The sequence below is a fragment of the Acomys minous genome, assembly GCF_964271855.1.
Source record: "Acomys minous genome assembly, chromosome: 3".
NCBI lineage: Eukaryota > Metazoa > Chordata > Mammalia > Rodentia > Muridae > Acomys > Acomys minous.
Window position 1 is genome coordinate 64866410 of NC_140485.1, and position 19219 is coordinate 64885628.

Below are 19219 nucleotides of genomic sequence, written 5' to 3' on the forward strand. Positions count from 1 at the left end.
ACAGAGAAACTCTGTCTCGAAAAACCAATTAAAAAAAAAAAAGATAGTGACTTGGAGGCCAGTCTGGGTTACATAAAACATTGTCTCAACCAACCAACCAACCAACCAACCACGTAATGCCTCCAGTGACGGGTTCTTCATAGCCTCATGGTCATCATCCTATTATTCCAACGAGAGCGAAGTCCAAGACGGAACAAGAGAGGCGGCATTGAGTTCCGGAAGTCCACCAGAATGGACATGCTCATTTCCGGTTGCGGGACACGCGCTTCTGCGTGCATGCCCCACCCTAATCTCGTTTTTTTAGGATTGGCTCAAATCAGGTCCTTGCACGCCCATTGGCAGTGTCTTTGCTGCCCCGCCCTCCTGTTGGTATATTTAAGGCTGAGACCGGATCAGTGAGGAGGAGGTCCTGCATGCGTCGCTGAGAGTTGCTCCTTGAGGATTGCCCATGTTAAGGTACATGCTTCAGATAATTCCACCTGCGTTGTTCATCCCAGGTAGTGTAGTTGAAGATTGAGTGTCAAGATTGGGCAAGTCCAGGCTCAAATCTGACACCGAATGTCCTTTCCCACCAGTGAACAAGAATATGTCTGTCGCCAGGTTTGATGTCCTGGTGGGAGTGTATGACCTTGGTCATTGGTATTTTGTGCCATCTTGAGTATGGGAGAGTGGGAGAGTTGAACCCAAGGCCTCCCCAACTCTGCGTTCATTTTATTTCATTTATTTATTTGCTTGTTTGTTTACTTATTTTTGTTTTTTCGAGAAAGGGTTTCTCTGTGTAGTCATGGCTATCCTAGACTTGCTGTTGTTGTAGACCAGGCTGGCCTCAAACTCACATCGATCCGCCTGCCTCTGCTTCCCGAGTGCTGGGATTCAAGGCGTGGACCACCAAGCACGGCTCTGTGTTAATTTTTTAAGACAGGCTATTTATTCTGTAAGAGTTGGCCTTAAACTGTAGCCCAGGGCGGGCCTTGGATTTGTAATCATCTTGTCTTTGCCCCCTGAGTGGCTGGGATTACAGGCCTGCACTACCAAGCCTAGAATCAGTGGTCGTTATGACACTAATGTGCCTTTATGGGGCACCTTCTGTGCGCCCAAAACCCTCAATACAGAGTTTGCGTGTCTCCAAAAGCACTCTTTCCTTCATCTGTAAAATGGTTCTGAGAAACAGAGGACAAGACCCCTATAGCCAAGTGGTGAAGGTTGGCAGGTAGGCAGTGAGGTCTTGGTTTGGACCACAAGAGATTTAAAACGGTGTCAAGGACATACAAAGATGTTCTAATAGGGGTGACCCATTCTTAACTTTGCTTCAAATAGTATGCAGTTTGACCTGGAAGACCCATTCCAGAAGTTGTGGCTGCTTGTTCTCCTCTGTGGTCCTGAGACCCAAAGCCCATCATTAAATGCTGTTGATGAGATGACATGCCAGAGCCTCAAACAGGACAAGCCAGTAAATCATAAAGTTGGGTCATCTTGGGTCGCCTATTTTCTGTTTCTGGAAGGGGTTATCTATCTGTCTGTCTATCTATCAATCATCTATCTGAGACCAGGTCTCAAGTAGCCCAGCCTGGCCTTGAACTCCTGATCTCCTGTCCCAGCCTTCCTGGTGCTGCTGGGATTATAGGCACTTGGCTGGCTTTCTTTCTTTCTTTCTTTCTTTCTTTCTTTCTTTCTTTCTTTCTTTTTTCCAAAGAGAACATAGAGTTTATTATGGAAAAATGGAGAGAGGGGTCTCAGAGTGGCAGAGGTTTCAAAGGTGAATACTTATTTATGTTTATGAGACATGGAGTTCATTTGCTGTGTAGCCAAGGGTGACAGGGAACTCCTGGTCCTCCTGCCTCTACCTCCCAAGTGCTGGAATTACAGGTGTGTATGTGACCTTGCCTGGCTGTAAGAGGATTTATGTGCGTGAGTTAATCAGGGAATTAATTCTGCAGCCCAGGGAAGGGAGAAACTTTTCATCTCCCTGTCCCTTGGGCATCTGGGATTTCAGGTGTGCCCAATTCACTATGTGGAGTTAACGATGGCACAGAGTATGGCCCCAGGACATTTTTTTTTCTTGCTTTTCTTTTGAGACAGAGTTTCTCTGTCCAACAGGCCCCGGCTGGCCTGGAACTCACAGAGATCTGCCTGCCTCTGTTGCTGGGATTAAAGGCGTGTGCCAACACACCCAGCCTTTTTTGTTTCTTTTGTTATTAGTTATTGTAGTTGTAATAGTGACCTGAAAATAGGACACACATATCTGAGTGGTTGCAACAGAGATGGTCTGTGTTACCCTCTGAGGAAATGGTTCACTTAATAACTGAACCATTTGGTTGTCACTCTGCTCCAGGCAGCTGATACACATGGCCCTAGGCCAATTTTTTAACTGGTTTTCATACCAGGTTCACCTTGTTCCCTGGTCATATGGTCCCTAAGACTGGAATTAGCAAACTTCCGGGACTCTCCCTGGTACCTTTAAGCCGGTGCAGAAAGGAAAAACAAAACAAATCAAAAATAAAAACAAAAGCAAAAAACTGTGTAGGCATTTCATCTATTGCTGGTGGTCCTCTCCAAACCCCGCCCCCTTCAGACCCTTTCTCCTTGTACAGAGCTTTAATGACATCTAGGCGCCCTGTGTGTTAACCTCATCTCAAGAGAAGGCAGGTCCTTGAAGGGGAGATCTGTTTACCCCTTGTTGTGGCAGGAAGGCTCTTATTTGGATCTTTTATTAATTATGTACACGCCCCTGGATATTCCATTTACACATGCTGGTGGTTCTTACTATAAATATTTAAGGGCAGGTGTGGTGCTGCACATCTTTAGTCCTAGCACTAGGGAGGCAGAGGGAGGTGGATCTCTTTGAATTCCAAAGCTAGCCAGGGCTACATACTGAGACCCTTTTCTAGCCTAGAATGACTTTGAACTTCCGATCCTGTAGATCTCCACCTCTGGAGTTCAGAGATTATGGTTGTGCCCCACCTCACTTATTTATTTTTTTTTAATTTATTTGTATTCTGGTCTGAGTTTAAATGTTTAGATGCTACCTCTTAAGGATGGAGTGCTGGTCTTTTGTGTTTGGCTTATGTCATGCAACTGTACGTTTACAGGCCACTCATTTTTAATTATATAAAGAAAATACATACAGATATACATGCATACATACGTACATACAGCTGTTTTTGTAAAGGAATTTGGCAGACTTATTTAAATTATTGTGTTAATTCTTATCTTGGAGACCTAGCTGCAGGAGAATTCCCTCCCCCACCCCCCCACCCCCCAGTTTTTTGAGATGGTTTCTCTGTGTAGCCTTGGCTCCTGGACTTGCTTTGTAAACCAGGCTGGCCTCGAACTCACAGCAGTCTGCCTGCCTCTGCCTCCTGAGTGCTGGGATTAAAGGCGTGCACCACCATACCTAGCATATTAGCTTTTAGTGCTAATATAAACTGCTGTGGATAGTCTGAAATTTGGCCGTTCAGTGTTTCTGGGTTTCCCCTGCTATGATGAAGCCCTGAACTTCCTGTGCTTGCCTCTCTTCTTCCACACAAACGACAACTTCTTCCGGCAGACACTGTGCTTATATACCAATCTCCTTGTTTGTGTTTAAATTTGATGGCCATTTGCTTCTGTTAAAATAGAAGCTTCAGGAGGGCAGCACTCTTGCCTGCCTCACTCTTAGCCTCACTCTGCAATTACCACCTGGCTTAGTTGCTGGAGAAAAGGAATGGATTGTAAATATGTCCTGAGTGACTCAGGGTGGAAGGTGAGCTAGGGCCACAGTATGGTTTTGCATCCTGGTGTTCAGAGAATGAAGAACTTAAGTTGTGTTCTGGTGAAAAAGGAGATTTTCATACAGGACAGAGGTCTTATGGTTCTGGGGTTGTTGGGAGGAAGATGTGGGTGGGAACAAGGTGACACAAGTAGGAGGGATCAAGGAGAATGAGAAAAAGAGGGAAAGGGACTCAGGAACAACATGCAGGGTCACTAAGTACCTAAGGAGGAATAGGCAGGAGTTGGAATCCACCTTAGGATTTTTATTTTAGAATTTTTGGATACAGGGTCTCTTGTAGCCCAGGTTGCCTTTTTGGGTGGGGTGGGGTTCTTTCTTTCTTTCCTTCTTTCTTTCTTTCTTTTATTTATTTATTTATTTATTTATTTTTGTGTGTGTGTGTTTTGAGACAGGTTTCTTTGTGTAGCCTTGGCTGTCTTTGACTCACTTTGTAGACCAGGCTGGCATTTGAACGCACAGAGATCCACCTGTCTGCCTCCTGAGTGCTGGGATTAAAGGCGTGCACCACCACACCCTGCTAAATTCTTTCTTTGTTTCTTTGTTTCTTTTTCCTCACTCCCTCTTTCTCTCTCTCTCTCTCTTTTTTTTGAGACAGGGTTTCTCTGGGTAGCCTTGCCAGAGGCAGGTAGATCTCTGTGAGTTCCAGGCCAGCCTGGTCTACAAAGTGAGTCCAAGACAACCAAGGCTACACAGAGAAAACTTGTCTCAGAAAACAAAACAAAAGAGTTGAGACACTGGGGCTAATAAGTAAAGATCTGTTTACTCTAGAGAAGTGCCCTTATTAATGCAAGAAATTCCACAGCTGTGAAAGGGTTAATAGATCACTATAATCTATATTAAGACTTTTTTTTTTTTTTTTTTTGGACAGTGTCTAGCTCTATCATGTATCTCTGGTTGTCCTGGAGCTTACTATATAGTTCATGCTGTCACTTGATGTGAATGCTTACATAGCTTCAGTCCTATAGATTAGCAGCAGGTTGTTTGTTTTTTGAGACAGGGTTTCTCTTGTAACCTTGGCTGTCCTGGAACTCACTCTGTAGACCAGGCTGGCCTCGAACTCAGAGATCTGCCTGCCTCAGCAGGGTTAAAAAAAAATATATATTTGGTTTTTTGAGACAGGGTTTCTCTGTATAGCTCTGGGTGTCCTAGAACTCACTCTGTAGACCACCTGGCTAGTCTTGAACTCACAAAGATCCACCTGCCTCTGCCTCCCAAGTGCTGGATTAAAGGTGTGTACTACCACGCCCGGCAACAGGATTTTTTTAAAAATAAAATAACTACATAAATACAACCATGTCTGCAGTCTTTCACCTGATCCTGTTCCTAACTGTCCACCTGATCTTGCCACTCTCTGCTATAGATGTTACTTTTATTCTAAGAGATTTTGGGGATTTGAGGCAGGGCCGTGATAGCCCAGGGCTTGAATAAAGAACCAAGTGGAGATGGAAGTATGTGCAATTGTAGTCAGGGGTTTGGCTCTTTTTTGTTCTTCCCTCCCCCTCCCAATTATTTTTGGGGTAGTAGAGCTTGACTTTAAAGCCCTTGCCTTTCTGATTCTCAATTACGACCACATCCTATGTATTCCATGCCTGGTACTAGACCCTGGGCTTTGTGCACACGAGGCAAGGACTTTCCTGACTTACTTGTTTTTAGTTTTTATTTATTGTTTGTTATGCCTAGTGAGGCAGCATCTCTTGCTGGGTAGCATAGATGGGTCAGGGATTCCTTAGTCTCCTGGTTTAACACCCCTAATTCTGTGTTTACAGAGGTGTACTACCACACCTGGCTGTACCACACATCTGGCCGCAGTGGCCTGATTTCTGGGAAGGGAATTTCTACTCCTCTCCAGTTCCCTCCTGTCTGCCTCAGGAGATAAGCCCAGAAGGGCTGTCTCCTGTGCGCACAGCCAGTTCAGGGCACCCAGGAGTGGGTCAGTAGCTAGCAGTTTGCTCAGTCCTGTAGAAATATGTGTTATTTCTTTAGGTAATCTCCACAAGGTAATTGCATTACCAGTGTATTTCTTCTTTTTCTTTTCTTTTCTGAGACAGGGTTTCCTCTGTGTACACTTGGCTGTCCTGAACTCACTTTGTAGACCAGGCTGGCCTTACAGAGATCTGCCTGGCTCTGCTGAGATTAAAGGCGTGTGCATGTTTTTTTTTTTTGTTGTTGTTGTTGTGGGGTTTTTTTTTGTTTGTTTTTGTTTTTTTTTTGTGTGTGTGTGTGTAGAGTGGGAAGCAATGGTGGCAGAGACAGGACAGGTGGAAAGCCCTGCTCTAAGAAGACTACTGTGGTAAGTGTAGGATTCGAAATAAGGATCCTTCCAAGCCTGGAACTACAAGATGGTGGCCAGACCCATAGGCGAGCCAGGCCAGCTATGAGAGTGTCCTTTGTTATGGATGGAGAAAACACAAAGGCCAAGCTAGACTGAAGCTGAGAAGCATGTATGTGGTCATTCTATGTGACTGGAGCAGAGAACAGGGTACCCTACCCTACTCTGGGGTTAGAGACATACATAAGTAGACAGAAGAGGTTTGAAATATTTTTGAGGTGCTTGGGATTGAACCTGGGCCCTGTGCCTGTTTGGCGAGTTCTCTACCACTCAGTTCATCCCCAGCTCCAAAGTGGGAAATTTGCTGATAGATATACATGAATATAAAATTTAATATGGTTATTTTGGGGGAAGAAAAGGTGGCATCAGATTTGCAGTACCTAGAATACTCCTGTAACTATAGTTACTATTATTTAGTAATAATAGTAATTATATAATATAATTAAGGGTATTAATCTAATAACAATAACAATTATTTATTGGTTCTTTGAGATAGGGTCTCTCATACATAGCTTTGTATGTACTAGAACTATGTAGACCAGGCTGGCCTCAAAGTCACAGAGATCTGCCTGCTTTGCCTCCAGAGCCTTGAGATTAAGGGCATGTACCGCCACACCCTGCTGTTAATATGGAGACAAGGGATTATGGTGTTGCCCAGGCTGGGCTCAAACTCACTGTTTGGCTGAGAATGACTTTGACCTTTGAAGCCTTTGTCTCTACCTCCCCAGTGCTGGCATTATAGTCACAGTCACCATGCCTTTGTTCGTGTAGTGAACCCAGGGCTGTCTGCATACAGGCAAGTGCTCCACCACCTGAACTATGTCCCCTCCTGTTCTTGGCTCTCTCTCTTTTTTTTTTCCGAGACAAGGTTTCTCTGTGTAGCCTTAGCTGTCCTAGACTAACTCTGTAGACCAGGCTGGCCTCGAACTCACATCAATCCACCTGCCTCTGCCTCTTGAGTGCTGGGATTAAAGGTGTGCGCCACCATGTCCAGCTTCTTGTTTCTTCTGAGACAGTGTCTCTTGTAGTCAGAATAGCCTCGAGTGCCTTGCTCTTCCGCTTTCAAAATGTTTTGGCTTCAGTGTGTGAACGGAAAATGGCTCTCTCCATTGAGATGGTGGCCATGATTGGATTTCAATGATTGTCACTTTTCTCTGTCTTCCCTTGTCCCATTGGGAAGACCTGTTGATTGAGGAAGTTTTGAGGGGGGCTTTTTGTTTTGTTTTGTTTTTGAGACAGGGTTTCTCTGTGTAGCCCTGGCTGTCCTGGACTCACTCTGTAGACCAGGCTGGCCTCGAACTCACAGCGATCTGCCTGCCTCTGCCTCCTGAGGGCTGGGACTCAAGGCATGCGCCATCACGCCTGGCTTGAGAGGACCTTCTTTGGGAATGTTGTATGTGTAAATCTTTAAGGCAGTTTCCATGAGCATTTTGAGAAAGGCAACCTTGGGAAGTAGCACTGTTAGAGGCAGACACAGTTGTGTTTACAAAGAGGTAAACAAACTTGTAGAAGAGACAGATGTGCTGGGCTTCGAGTCAAATGGTGTTCTTAACCCAATCAAGGTTGATTTAGTCAATCAAGTCGGATTATATCTCAACCTCTATTTAAATTGAGCTTTACGCTTAGCCCCTCCCTTCTTGGTTTCCTTGTAAAAACCAGCAGTCACATCTCCTCCCGTATTGTTCCGGGCCAGGTGGACTGGCAGGCTCCTAGGATTTCCCGGGCCGGCACCGCCTTCCCTCCTGAAAGGTAATTTCTGCCCTCTACTTTTCTCTTACCTTACTGGGTATTTTCAAAACAGATGACTTCCGTGGGCTTGAAATTGAGGAAGGAAAAAGTGGAGTGCCCTCCCAGGGCTTTGTTTGTTATCTCTCCTTAATTTAGTGGGATCAGTCTTGGGAAGAGCACTGCCCCGGCCTCTCTCTCAAATGTCCTTTGTAGTTTGTAAATGTAGGTTCCGACTAACTTTTTGTGTTTCCTGCTGCCTGCAGTTTTTCTGGTTTTCCTGCCTTGCACACTGAGTCCTTTTGAAACGTCTGTGCCGTTTCTGCAGCAGCTCCAGGGAGTTCGTTTCCAAGTTGTTTCTCTTTAATCTGTTCCGTAGTGAAACAAATACTTAGGAAAGATTATATTTCATCTGTACTTCTAATTAGGACTTAGTCTCAAAAAGATAATTCCTGGAGATAGTATATACAGCAAACCAGGCTTGTTCTTGTTTTTGTTAGATTTTTCGAATACAAGCAGGCTCTGGATAGAAAAATCAGATGTTAGTTTAAGGAAGAGGCCTGCTAGCCCTACGATGGAATCAGAGATAATAGTGTGTGATTTTTAAGCGCACTTTGGGAAATGTGTCTTGGGGCAGGCGTGGGGGTGGTGGTGGTGGGGTGGTGTTTGAAAACTGTGAAAAAGAAGAGACTTGACTGAGGTTTGTCCGGTTCAGGAGGAGGTGGAATGGGGCCCGAGTTTGGCTACACGTGCAGATCCCCAGCAGCAGGGACCGAAAAGCCGGGTCCCACTCTCTGTGGCCACGTCCTCCAGCACCTGATTCCTTTAGAGAGGTATCGCAGCCTGGGAAGTGAGTGATGGCGAAGCAGGGTTCCGCGTGGGCGGGGCCAAGGCCGTGGACACCAACGTTCGATTTTTCAGTTTCCACTTGGCCCGGGAGTGGGGAGCTCTTAGCTGCTTATTACGAAACCAAACGTCCCGCGGGTTCTCCTGTGACTTTTCCGACTTTTAATTGTGTTTAACGACCCACGCTTCCCAAATCAACACGAGGCAATAGTCTCCGCATTCTAAAGCAGGAATTCCGATCCTTCCATGCCCCTTGAAAAACACGGTGTGTGTTTGCAAGCTCAGCCGTCAGTGGCAGAATTTTGCAACGATTTCCCAGTTTTGTTGGCACGATTCCAGGAGGGAAGGTTCTTTGTAATTCTTTACTCAGACATCAGGCTCTCATACAAATCTCTTAGCACATAGACCAGAGAAGGCAATTCTCTTTCAATTTTAAAAGCTACAACGTAGTAAGTCGTCCCTCGCCCCCCCCCCCCTTTATTTGTGGTGGGGGGAGGAGAACCAGTTACAGACCATCTGATGCCAAAATGGCTTAACAGAGTGGTGGCTTTGTGAGGGCATGGAGGAAAGCCACCAGCCTCCCCCCCCCCCCCGCCCCCGCCCTTTTCTTCCTTTGCTCTGAAAATAACTCAGTAGCTATAAGGTCTGAGAGCCCGAGCCTCGTTGTTCTTAGCCAAATGATTATTTGTCAAAATATTTGACTGTTTCCCTATTGCTACTGAGAAGTTTGGACTTTCCTTTATGCTTCATCTCCGCACTAGGGTTTTAACTATCAGCGCTATTGTGTTTACAGTATTCAAGGCTTCAGAGTGCAAAGGTTATCCATTAACATATAGACTGAGCCTACACTTAGGTTTAGCCTCAACCTCCATCCACTTTACTTGGTCATAGTTTTCTTTGTTTTGTATCAGTGCTGCCTCTCCCTCCCCCTCCCCCTCCCCCATCGTATTTTGGGACAAAGTTTAGTGAAGTCTCCTATGTGTGAATGTTTGCTGAGCTGTTGTGTTCTGACTGTGAATATTTATAAGGCTTTAACCAGTAGTTTGGAGAGAGATACTAATCTGTGGTGAGAAAAGGAACCCTAGTACTAAAAATGATCAATATCTTATGTGCTTGAATGAAAATCAGGGCTGGCTTAAGGATGTACTTCCAGCGATGCTAATTAATTGTGAGTAATTGATTCACTTCCTTTGGAAAAAAAAAAGACTAACGAGACCATATGTGGGTTGGTAGTTAAATGTAAAACGACAGCAAAAACATTCTACAAGGCAGATTCTTGCTCCTTGCTAAGCTGTCTTCCTGAATTCTTCTTCCTATTTATTAAGGACTGCGTTGCTTACTAGTTCCGGTCGGTTCTTTTTTGTCCGTCCCCCCCCCCCCCCCACGTTTCTTTTGATTTAGGGAATGGGTATGAATGCTTTTCTTGATGCTTTTTCACTTTTTGACACATGGAGGGCCAGCTTGAAAAAGAAACAAACAAGTTGGCCGTTCGGTGTGAAGCAATAGATCTATTTTACATTTGAGTTCATTTGCATTTTGGAGCAGAAAAATTATTGGATGTGATTGTGGCCGCCATAGTTGCTCCCTGGGGCTTGCTTAAAACAGGGGCATCTGTCCTAAACCTTTGGAGTCACAACCTTTTCCTGTCTTTTCTTCTTTCCTCTTTAATATGAGTCAGGAACAAAACAGTAGGGAAACGCTATAGGTGAGTTGGGCATAAAGGGGTGTGTGTGTGTGTGTGTGTGTGTGTGTGTGTGTTTTACGCCACTTTTAAACCTAGTTTCACTCAAGTGAATTTCTGTGCAAACTAAGTAGATTCGTGGTACCAACTCCAAATTCAGACATGAAACTTTAATAAAAATACAAGCCCGGGGTCTTAAGAAAGAAGACAATTAGCTTTATAAACATATTCATTTAGAGAAATTTAATGCTTTTAGGTCCTGGACCTTCCTCACATTGACTCTCTGAAAAGTGGTTACCTTCAGAACACCGCTATCTTGTAAGCTCTCGAAGCTACTGACAAGGTGGTTTATTTATTTATTTATTTTTGTTCGTGATTATAGGCGACCCGGGAGTTGGGCAACCGGCCCCTCCCTCCCCTCCCCGGGCGCACCTTGCAAGGGAGGGGGAGGCGGCGAGGGAGGACTGGCTGTGCGCCTGCGCGCAACGCTTGCAGCCCCCACCCCTTCCAGAATACCTGTCACTGGAACCGCCCGGGCGCGAGCGCGCCACGTTAGGCCGGATGGCGGGAGGCGGCGAGGGGCGCGCGTGCGCGGGAACCCACGGGGTGGGAGTGGGGTGCGCGCGCCGCTCCGCGGGGCTCGCGCCTCGGGGGGCCCGTGGGGGGCGTGGCCGGCAGCGGTGGGCGGGTCAGGAGTGCGCTTGCGCACAGGGGCGGGCGCCGAGGGGGCGTGACCAGTGCGGCTGGGGGCGGGGCGTCGGGCGGCGCGGCCGGGGGGGAGGGCGCAACAGCTGCTGCGAGCACTTTCTGCCCCAACAGTCCCCCAGCCGGACGCCGGCCGGCCGCCCGCGCAGGGACCCCGCGCCTGCACTGTCCCCGCGCGGACGAGTAGGGGGCGCCCGCGCCGCTCCCTCGCCCCGCGCCGGAGGTGAGCCCGGCCCCCCGGAGCCGCTGTGGGGGTGGGGGTCCCGGCGCCCGCGGCCGTGGGAGGCGGGTATGGCGCGGCCCCGTCCCGGTCCCGGCGCCGTCGGGGCCGGCGGCAGAAGCACAAAGGCCGCGCCGCCCCTGCCGCTCTCGTTCAGTCAGCGGCCGGGCGGTGCAGCCGGGACGGCCGCAGGTAAAGGGGCGCCGGGGCTGCGTCCCCACGACCGTGCCCACGCGTGGGTCTGTGAGGGACGGCCCAGACAATGGCCCGCCCGGCGCGGCGTGGCCGTCGGGGGTCCGCACCCCCTGCCTGAGCAGCGTTCTGCAAGCGAGGGATGGTGTAAGGTTTCACGCCCAAACTTAGAACGCCTCGAAAACTCCCGTGGGAAGTTCGTGCGGGGCGGCGGGAGGCGGAACCGCACACCGGAGGGCGCGGCCCCGTGCGCCTCAGTTTAGCCCTGACGCGAGCGGGCGCTCAGTGAAGGGCGCCCCCCGCCTCAGACCCTCGGAGCACGGGAAGCGCATTCTTGGGCGGGGAGGGTGGGGGTGGGGACAGCAGGCGGGGATTTTTCCCGAAAGGTTTTCTTCCTGATGTGAGCCGAAATCTCGCGGGGGGGGGGGGGACCTTTATGGGCTCTCTAGTGGGGACCGGTCCGCACTCTCACAGTAGAAACTTTTAAAAAGTTGTTATTGTTTGGGGCGGGAGCGGGGGCGGGTGGTCGTTCCCAGCCGGAAGGTTTGAGTGTCCTGTGAGCCTTAGTTTCTCTTTCTGTGAAACAGGCATTCCTGAGCACGCGTTGTTTGAGGGGCGCCAGCCTGGGGTCCTGGGGTTGTAGGGCACCATGTGTACCACAGGATCCCGTGGCCAGTTTCCTGGTTTGGGATGGGTTGAAGCCATTAAGCTGTATGTTTTAAGAGGCCTAGGTCTGATTTAGTTCAGGTTGATTCAATTATGTCTTCATCGCTTTTGAGTTGGTTGAATAACTTGACATGAGATTAAGGCCAACAAAAGAAGAGGAAGGGTAGCCACAGCTGCTGGCCATGCCTGGCGACTAGGTAGGGGCCTCAGGGGGCCTTTCACCTTTCTTTGTAAGTGAAGGACGTCCTGAGCCTTACTCTTGACTACTTTTTCTAAAGTGGATCTACCCCCTTGATTGGAACCAAATCAGATTTCAGATGCTGAATTTTTGGTTCGAGAAGGATGAGTAACAGGTCTAGTTTCAAAGGGGGAAAAATCTCTGTAGTGACAAATGCAGAGAACTAACGTAATTGCTTTTTGTCTGAAAAAAAATGTGTCGTCAAACACTAGTTTGTGCTTAATGTGCCGAGAACGTTGAAGGTGTGTCCTTAATGGTAGATGACTTTTTTCCCCTCCCTCCGGAAAAGTCTTATTTATTTTAGGTACATTTTTTTTTCAGACTTTTGGAGTCTGGTGGTGTATTTCTGCCTTTTGGTTATTTTGATTTTAACTTTGAATCCTGTTGATTTTAGTGAGAGTCACCCCCTTGCGCCCCCTCCCTTAAGCTGCCAATTTTCCAGTTATGTAAGTAGAAATCCAAGAGGCCAGTGACCTGAAGGTTCATTGTGAGTAGTTAGAAGAGGGGCTAGTTGTCCCTGGGAATGACTTATCTCGGCTCTTTAGACTCCACCACGGCCTGCGTACAGGGGGAGGAGGAAGTGGGGAAGACCTACGGGGAAGCGTCCAGCACTTTTTAATCCTCTCAACACCTTCTCCCACTTCGTAGTCCGATCCCTTTTTCAGTTTAATAATTCGTGAGATTGAAATTTAGTAATTGTCTTGGCTTTGTATTATTCCCTTTCACTTCTTACTTTAAAAAAGGAACTAAGATACCACTTAGAAAAAATTTTCCCCTTTATGCTGAAGAATCTGTTTTAATAATAGCTTTCTCTCTCTCTTTTCCCCCAGGTGGTAGGGGAGCAAGAGGGGGAGAGAAAGTTCTGACATTGGCTTCTTTGAGGGGGGTGGTGGTGGCTTGCAGTCTCTTTGTAAGCCTCCATTTTTAATTTTTATTTTTTTGCATAGAAACTTGGGGGTGGATAAGACCCCCTGATTTCTTTTTCAGCGGGCCTGTTTTGGAGGAAATCTGAAAATAAGACTTTATCATCAAGTGTCCTATGAACTGATGAAATAATTAAGGCATACAGTGGCCCTCCATGGCTCAGTCTCTTGTCTCCTGGCAGATAACTGCTAATCACCTTTTTTCTCCCTTAACCTCACTTTAGTGTGCGCTGCTGTTTTGCCACAGCAGGGCTGCCATCCCCCAGCCTGGGAGCCTCTTCATTCTGAGCTGCCTGATTAGAGCCTCGGGGGGTTCCACAAGACAAGCCTCTTTCCCACTTTATCAAATGACTTTCTTTTTTCTCAGTTTGTTCCAAACATGATACTGGTTAACAAGAACTTTGGAGTAGTTTTAATGACCCTTGACTGCCTAAAACACAAGACTTAAAAGATGTGCTGACTGCTGTTAAGACAAGAAAACAAGTGACTGGGGCAGTGAAAGTACTGTATGTGAAGTCATGTTTCCAATTGGTCAGAACATAATTATTTTGAGATTGTTCCAGCTCACATATGCTGTGTGGCCTGTGTTGTGAATTTTTTGAGGTAACTGGCCATAATTTGTTTTAAATGGCTGGTTCCTGACTTCCCATTTCAGTTTAATCCCGTGGCAGTATGTGTAATTAATAATTTGGGAAGTTGAAGCTGAGCTATCAAGAAGTGGGTTTTCCAGCTTTAGAGTTAGAAGGAACAGGAGGGGAGGCAGTTTGGGTGAACCAACGGTCAGTAGTCTAGTACCAAAATGTGCCATTTTAAGTTAAATGGTCACAGCTGAGCAAATGGAATGCTTTTTTTTTTTTTTAAAAACGTGTGTTATGTATACCAGTGCTGTATCTGCATGCCAGGAAAGAGCAGCAGATCCCAGTGTAGATGGTTGTGAGCTGCCATGTGGGTGCTGGGAATTGAACTCAGGACCCCTGGAAGAGCAGCGAGTGCTCTCAACCACTGATCCATCTCTCCAGTCCACGAGATGATTTTTAATTTAGGGTTACTAAAAAAAAAAATTAAAACCTGGAAGACGTGTAGAACAGCTACCAAAATTGAATTAAAGGACCCCTATTCTATTAAACATTCTGAACCAACAAAGGCTTAGCTACAGGCATGTAAATGGAAGCTGTAATAAGGAGGGGCCTCAGTTCACACACCTCATCGCCAGGTTTTCCAGGGGGAGGGGTGTCAGCTAGTTTACATGCATGTGTAGGAAAGAGTCATCACACAAAGACCTAGAGAAGTGTCTTTTGCTTTGCTGTGTGAGGGAGCCTGGTGGAATATCACTTAATGGCCTCGATGTGGGAGCCCTGTAGAAAGCTACAAGGCTGGCCTTTCAGTTAGGTGATCTGGATTAAGGTTCTTGGCCAGCCAGGCAAATTTGCAATGGTATGTGGGCCAAAGGGTTTTGAATTCAGACCACGAGGGCAGATAGAAATCTTGCCTTGAAGGAAGTGGATGGAGGGTGGGGGACACACCACCATTTTCTCCTAAAATCTTCATCTCCTGATGGGGAGCACAGTTCTTGGGCATGTCTAGCTTCCAAATAAAGGGTGGTGGTTGGGGGAAGTCCCAGTTAGCCAGCTGCCACCACAAATTCAGGTTGAGCCCCCTACATTGGAATGTTTGTTGACTGCAGCCTTCTAAACAGCCCATTGCTTCCTGCCCAGGCTACCAACATTATTGAGTTAGTTACTGGGCCAGTTTGGTAATTTTATGATAAGATGGAGAAATAAAATTACTGAGCCTGGAGATGCAGCTGAGCAAAGGTGTGTAAGAGTTAAATACCCCCGGCCTCTGTTCTTATTTTCCAATTGACCTTTCAGCCTGTATTCACCCCCCCCCCAGGTCTGGCTGGGTGGGTTTGTTTGTTTTTTCCAGACAGGGTTGCTCTGTGTAGCCCTGGCTGTCCTGGACTCACTTTGTAGACCAGGCTGGCCTTGAACTCAACAGTGATCAACTTGCCTCTGCCTGTCAATGCTGTCATACTCCACTGGCTCAGGCTGGTGCTTTTTTTTTTTTTTTTCTTTTTCCTTTTCTTTCAAGGCAGGGTTTCTCTCTGTAGCCTTGGCTGTCCTGGACTCGCTTTGTAGACCAGGTTGGCCTCGAACTCACAGCTATCCACCTGCCTTTGGTGCTGGGATTAAAGGTGTGCACCACCACGCCCGGCTTTTCAGGCTGGTTTTTAAATGACTGACTGATCTTTTAGACTTTTAAGTCTAAATCTAATGGCGGCCGATGTAGCAGTTTATCTTGTAAAGAGGCGGTTTGTTTGACACTGGATGAGTGACTCCTTAATAGGACAACTCAGTTTTGGTTGCAATTTGTGTTTCCTAGTAGCTGATGATTTAAACTCTGACATGTAACTTTCTCCATCAGTGATTGGTCTTATTCATTGAAAGATTTTATTTTTACTTAATTTGAGGTGCATACAGGTAACTGGAAAGAGCTACATGCAACTTTAGTATTTTCAGTAAATCTAGGCAGGGAGCATTCCATGAGGTTGAGGAAAAATCCTGGGTTTTAAGGGCATTTCCTGAGCTTGTATTCTACTTGAAGGTAGTTAAATGGACTTTTTTCTTTCTGGAGAAAAGTGGTGTAGTGTATAATTTTTGGTGCCACATAATAGCCATACTATTTGTTGATGATGATGTGTTTGTGTGAGTGTGTGTACATGTATACAGACGTTCCGTGCACACAGGCACTGAGTCAGTGTAGTCTCTAGAGCAGATGAGTCCAGGTAATTGTGGGGTTTGCTTCTTTAGTTTCCTGCAACCCTTTTCCTCTGCAGTTGGCCCTGTCAGATCTCAAAGCAGATGTAAGGCTGCCCCAACAAGCAGAAGTTGCTGTGAGAAACTCAGGACAAAAGTGCTCCATCCTGCCTGGTTGCCAGTTATCAAGACTGTCATTTCCCCCATAATGATTCAAAGGAGATCAGCATGGCGTGTTTGAAAGTCAGTTTACAGTTCTCAGTATCTTTAGTATTGATAATGTTGAAAGTAAAACTGGATCTTTCAGCACACCTGGACTCTGATTGGGGGTGAATCAGGTGCTGTCTAGTTTTTGTTTAAGACAGGGGTTCTCTTGTAGCCCTGGCTGTCCTGGACTCAGTTTGTAGACCAGCCTATCCTTGAACTCGCAGAGATCCACTTGCCTCTGCCTCCCTAAGTGCTGGGAATACAGGTGTGTGCCACCATGCCCGCCTGGCAGGTTCTAGTTTTTTTTTAAAAAAGGCTAGGCGTATAACTCGTGCGTTTTTTGGCTTCATTCTGTTTAGAGTTGAGTGTTTCCTGTATGACTTTGAGGAAGTAGGGTTGTTTCACCCAGGATCATCCCACCTTTCCTCCAGCAGTGTTTTGCCTGTGATGGTTCCAGCTATGATGCTTAATTTAAATGAACATTTATACTTAAATCTGTTTCTCTGAACTGTTAGGTGTTTTTCTCTTCCTGCTAGGAAAGTTGGTCTGACCACTTAGTTCTTGGTGTCACGTTGGTGCTGTTCTTGGAATAGTGTGGAAAGATCAAAAGCTACAGGTTTAGGGGCTGTGGAGATGGCCACTATGCCAGAGTACTCGCCACTGTGCCTGATGACCTGCATTTGGATTTTTAGGACATATATTTGAAGGGGAGAACTGGCTTCCTAAAATTGTCTGCCCTTTGATCTCTATATATGTGGTGTGGCTTGCATGCTCCCCCCATACATACATAAATATAGTTTTTTTAAAAGGTAGGTTTTGATTGTTTGACGTAGATGTTCGTCCTTTTGTAGCATTAACAAAAAGGTGTAGGTTAAGAACCCTTGTTGCAGGGTTCAGTTCAGTTCAGTTCCCAGCACCTACACTGTAGCTCTCAGCCATTCATAACTCCAGTTCTAGGGGATCTGGTGCCCTTTTCTAAACTCTGGGCACTGCATGCAGGTGGTGCACACTCAGGCAGAACACTCAAGTAAGTAAATCTTTCCAGACACCCTTCCCAGCACATCTTTATATGTCTTGGTATTTGGTATTTATGTACTTCTGAGCACTGAGTATGTGCCTTTGGAGGCAAGAACAGGGTGATATGCTTGTCCCTTGTAACTGGAGTTAGACAGCTGTGAGCTGCCATGTGAGTACTGGGAATTGAACCTAGGTTTTCTGTAAGAGTAGCCAACCAGTGCCTTTAGCCACCGAGCCGTGTCTCCAGCCCTAACTTTGTAGTTTTAAAGATAGAAGTGAATTGGTCAGTGTGTAGCACTGTGAGCGGAGTCGTAGAACATTTATTAGAACACCTGTGACTTGGTGAAGCAGTTGGAAGACATGGCAGATGGCTGCATGTGGGAGACAGTTACTCCACCCTTGAGTGCATGCCTTCCTGATCCTCTGGGTTAGCTTTTGCCAAGAATGTGAGGTAACATACTCACAGGAAGAGCACAGATGTGCTTGTCTGAAGGTTGTGAGCACATCTATGTGCAGTGGTGTTTCCAAGTCCAGTAATTGTCACAAATGTCAGTTCCCCTGGCTAATGTTCAGAGCAGGTTGTTGGGCTTTTCATTATCTTGTGTACTTGGTAATTTTACAGTCAGATATTGGTAGAATTGATGGTCACTTTAGTCACATGTCAATGTCTAGTTAGTGACTTACAGAACAGACACACTTGAGCAGTTAGTCATGTGCTTCTTACTGAATTTCAGTGGTGGTTGTATATAAAAAAGTAAGTAATTTTAATATGCATTAAGCCCCAGTATGTTCTCAAGATACAAGGCCATGTGAGGCTGGAGAGATGGCTCAGAGGTTAAGAGCATTGATTGCTCTTCCAAAGGTCCTGAGTTCAATTCCCAGCAACCACGTGGTGGCTCACAACCATCTCTAATGAGATCTGGTGCCCTCTTCTGGCTTGCATGCAGAATATTGTATACATAATAAATAAATCTAAAACAAAAGAAAAGAAAAAGATAAAAGGGCATGATGCATGAAGCCCTGGCCAGCTCAGGGGTGTGAACAACAGGAATAAGGATTTAAATACGGTTTTAAGAGCCGGGTGTGGTGGCGCACGCCTTTAGTCCCAGCACTCGGGAGGCAGAGGCAGGTGGATCACTGTGAGTTCGAGGCCAGCCTGGTCTACAAAGTGAGTCCAGGACAGCCAAGGCTACACAGAGAGACCCTGTCTCGAAAACCCCCCCCCCCAAAAAAAATACGGTTTTAAACATATTTTTGCAAAATACTTTTTTTTGTTTTTGTTTTTTGTTTTTTCGAGACAGGGTTTCTCTATGTAGCCTTGGCTGTCCTGGACTCGCTTGTAGACAAGGCTGGCCTCGAACTCACATCGATCCACCTGCCTCTGCCTCCCGAGTGCTGGGGTTAAAGGCAAAGTACTTTTTAACAGGCTTTGGTGGTTCTAAACCCTTTATTTCCTGGCAACCAAATAAACCTAGATAATTCTTGTTCTCTGTCAAGAAACAGTCTTTAAAAGTATACCCTGGAATTTTTGTTGCCTTCTGCACTCCAGGATGAAGGCTAGAACATTCTGGGAAAGCCGCATTTGCTTGTGTACTTGAGGCAGAGGGACCATTTGTTAGGTAGTAATTACAGTAGAACATCTCTTTCGATAGGTGCTTACACTAAGTCTATGACAGGTCTTTAAAGATTGTAGTTTAGCAAAGCAAATTTTTTTCCCTCTTTTGGTTTTTCAAGATAGTGAAGAAGAATGCTGCCAGATTTTGGTGGACCAAGGCAGGGAACAAGCTCGTGGTACAAATTTTTCAGTGCTAGAGTGGAACCCTAGTCATACATATAGTGTGGTAGGCCAGTGCTCTGGCCTCAACTCAGTTCAGGGATGTTTGTGCTGGTCAACTTTTATAGTTTGGGGGCAAAATCTGGGAGAAGCTAGGTTTGGGTGTACTAT

At 46.4% G+C, this 19219-nt stretch overlaps 1 protein-coding gene across 5 annotated transcripts in view; it reads left to right on the forward strand.

Annotated features, from left to right (window-relative positions):
• Positions 1–356: 356 nt before the first annotated feature.
• ZNF217 (zinc finger protein 217) overlaps positions 357–19219 on the forward strand; it is a 34309-nt gene continuing 15446 nt past the window's right edge. For 2 of the 5 annotated variants that reach the window (XM_084776745.1, XM_084776750.1), the window contains exon 1: positions 357–456. The gene's annotated coding sequence lies outside the window, so the exon portion shown is untranslated. Of the gene's footprint in view, positions 457–7720; positions 7848–11128; positions 11279–11334; positions 11468–19219 lie in introns of those variants that run through there. The other 3 variants (XM_084776747.1, XM_084776746.1, XM_084776748.1) reach the window with 3 other exon arrangements.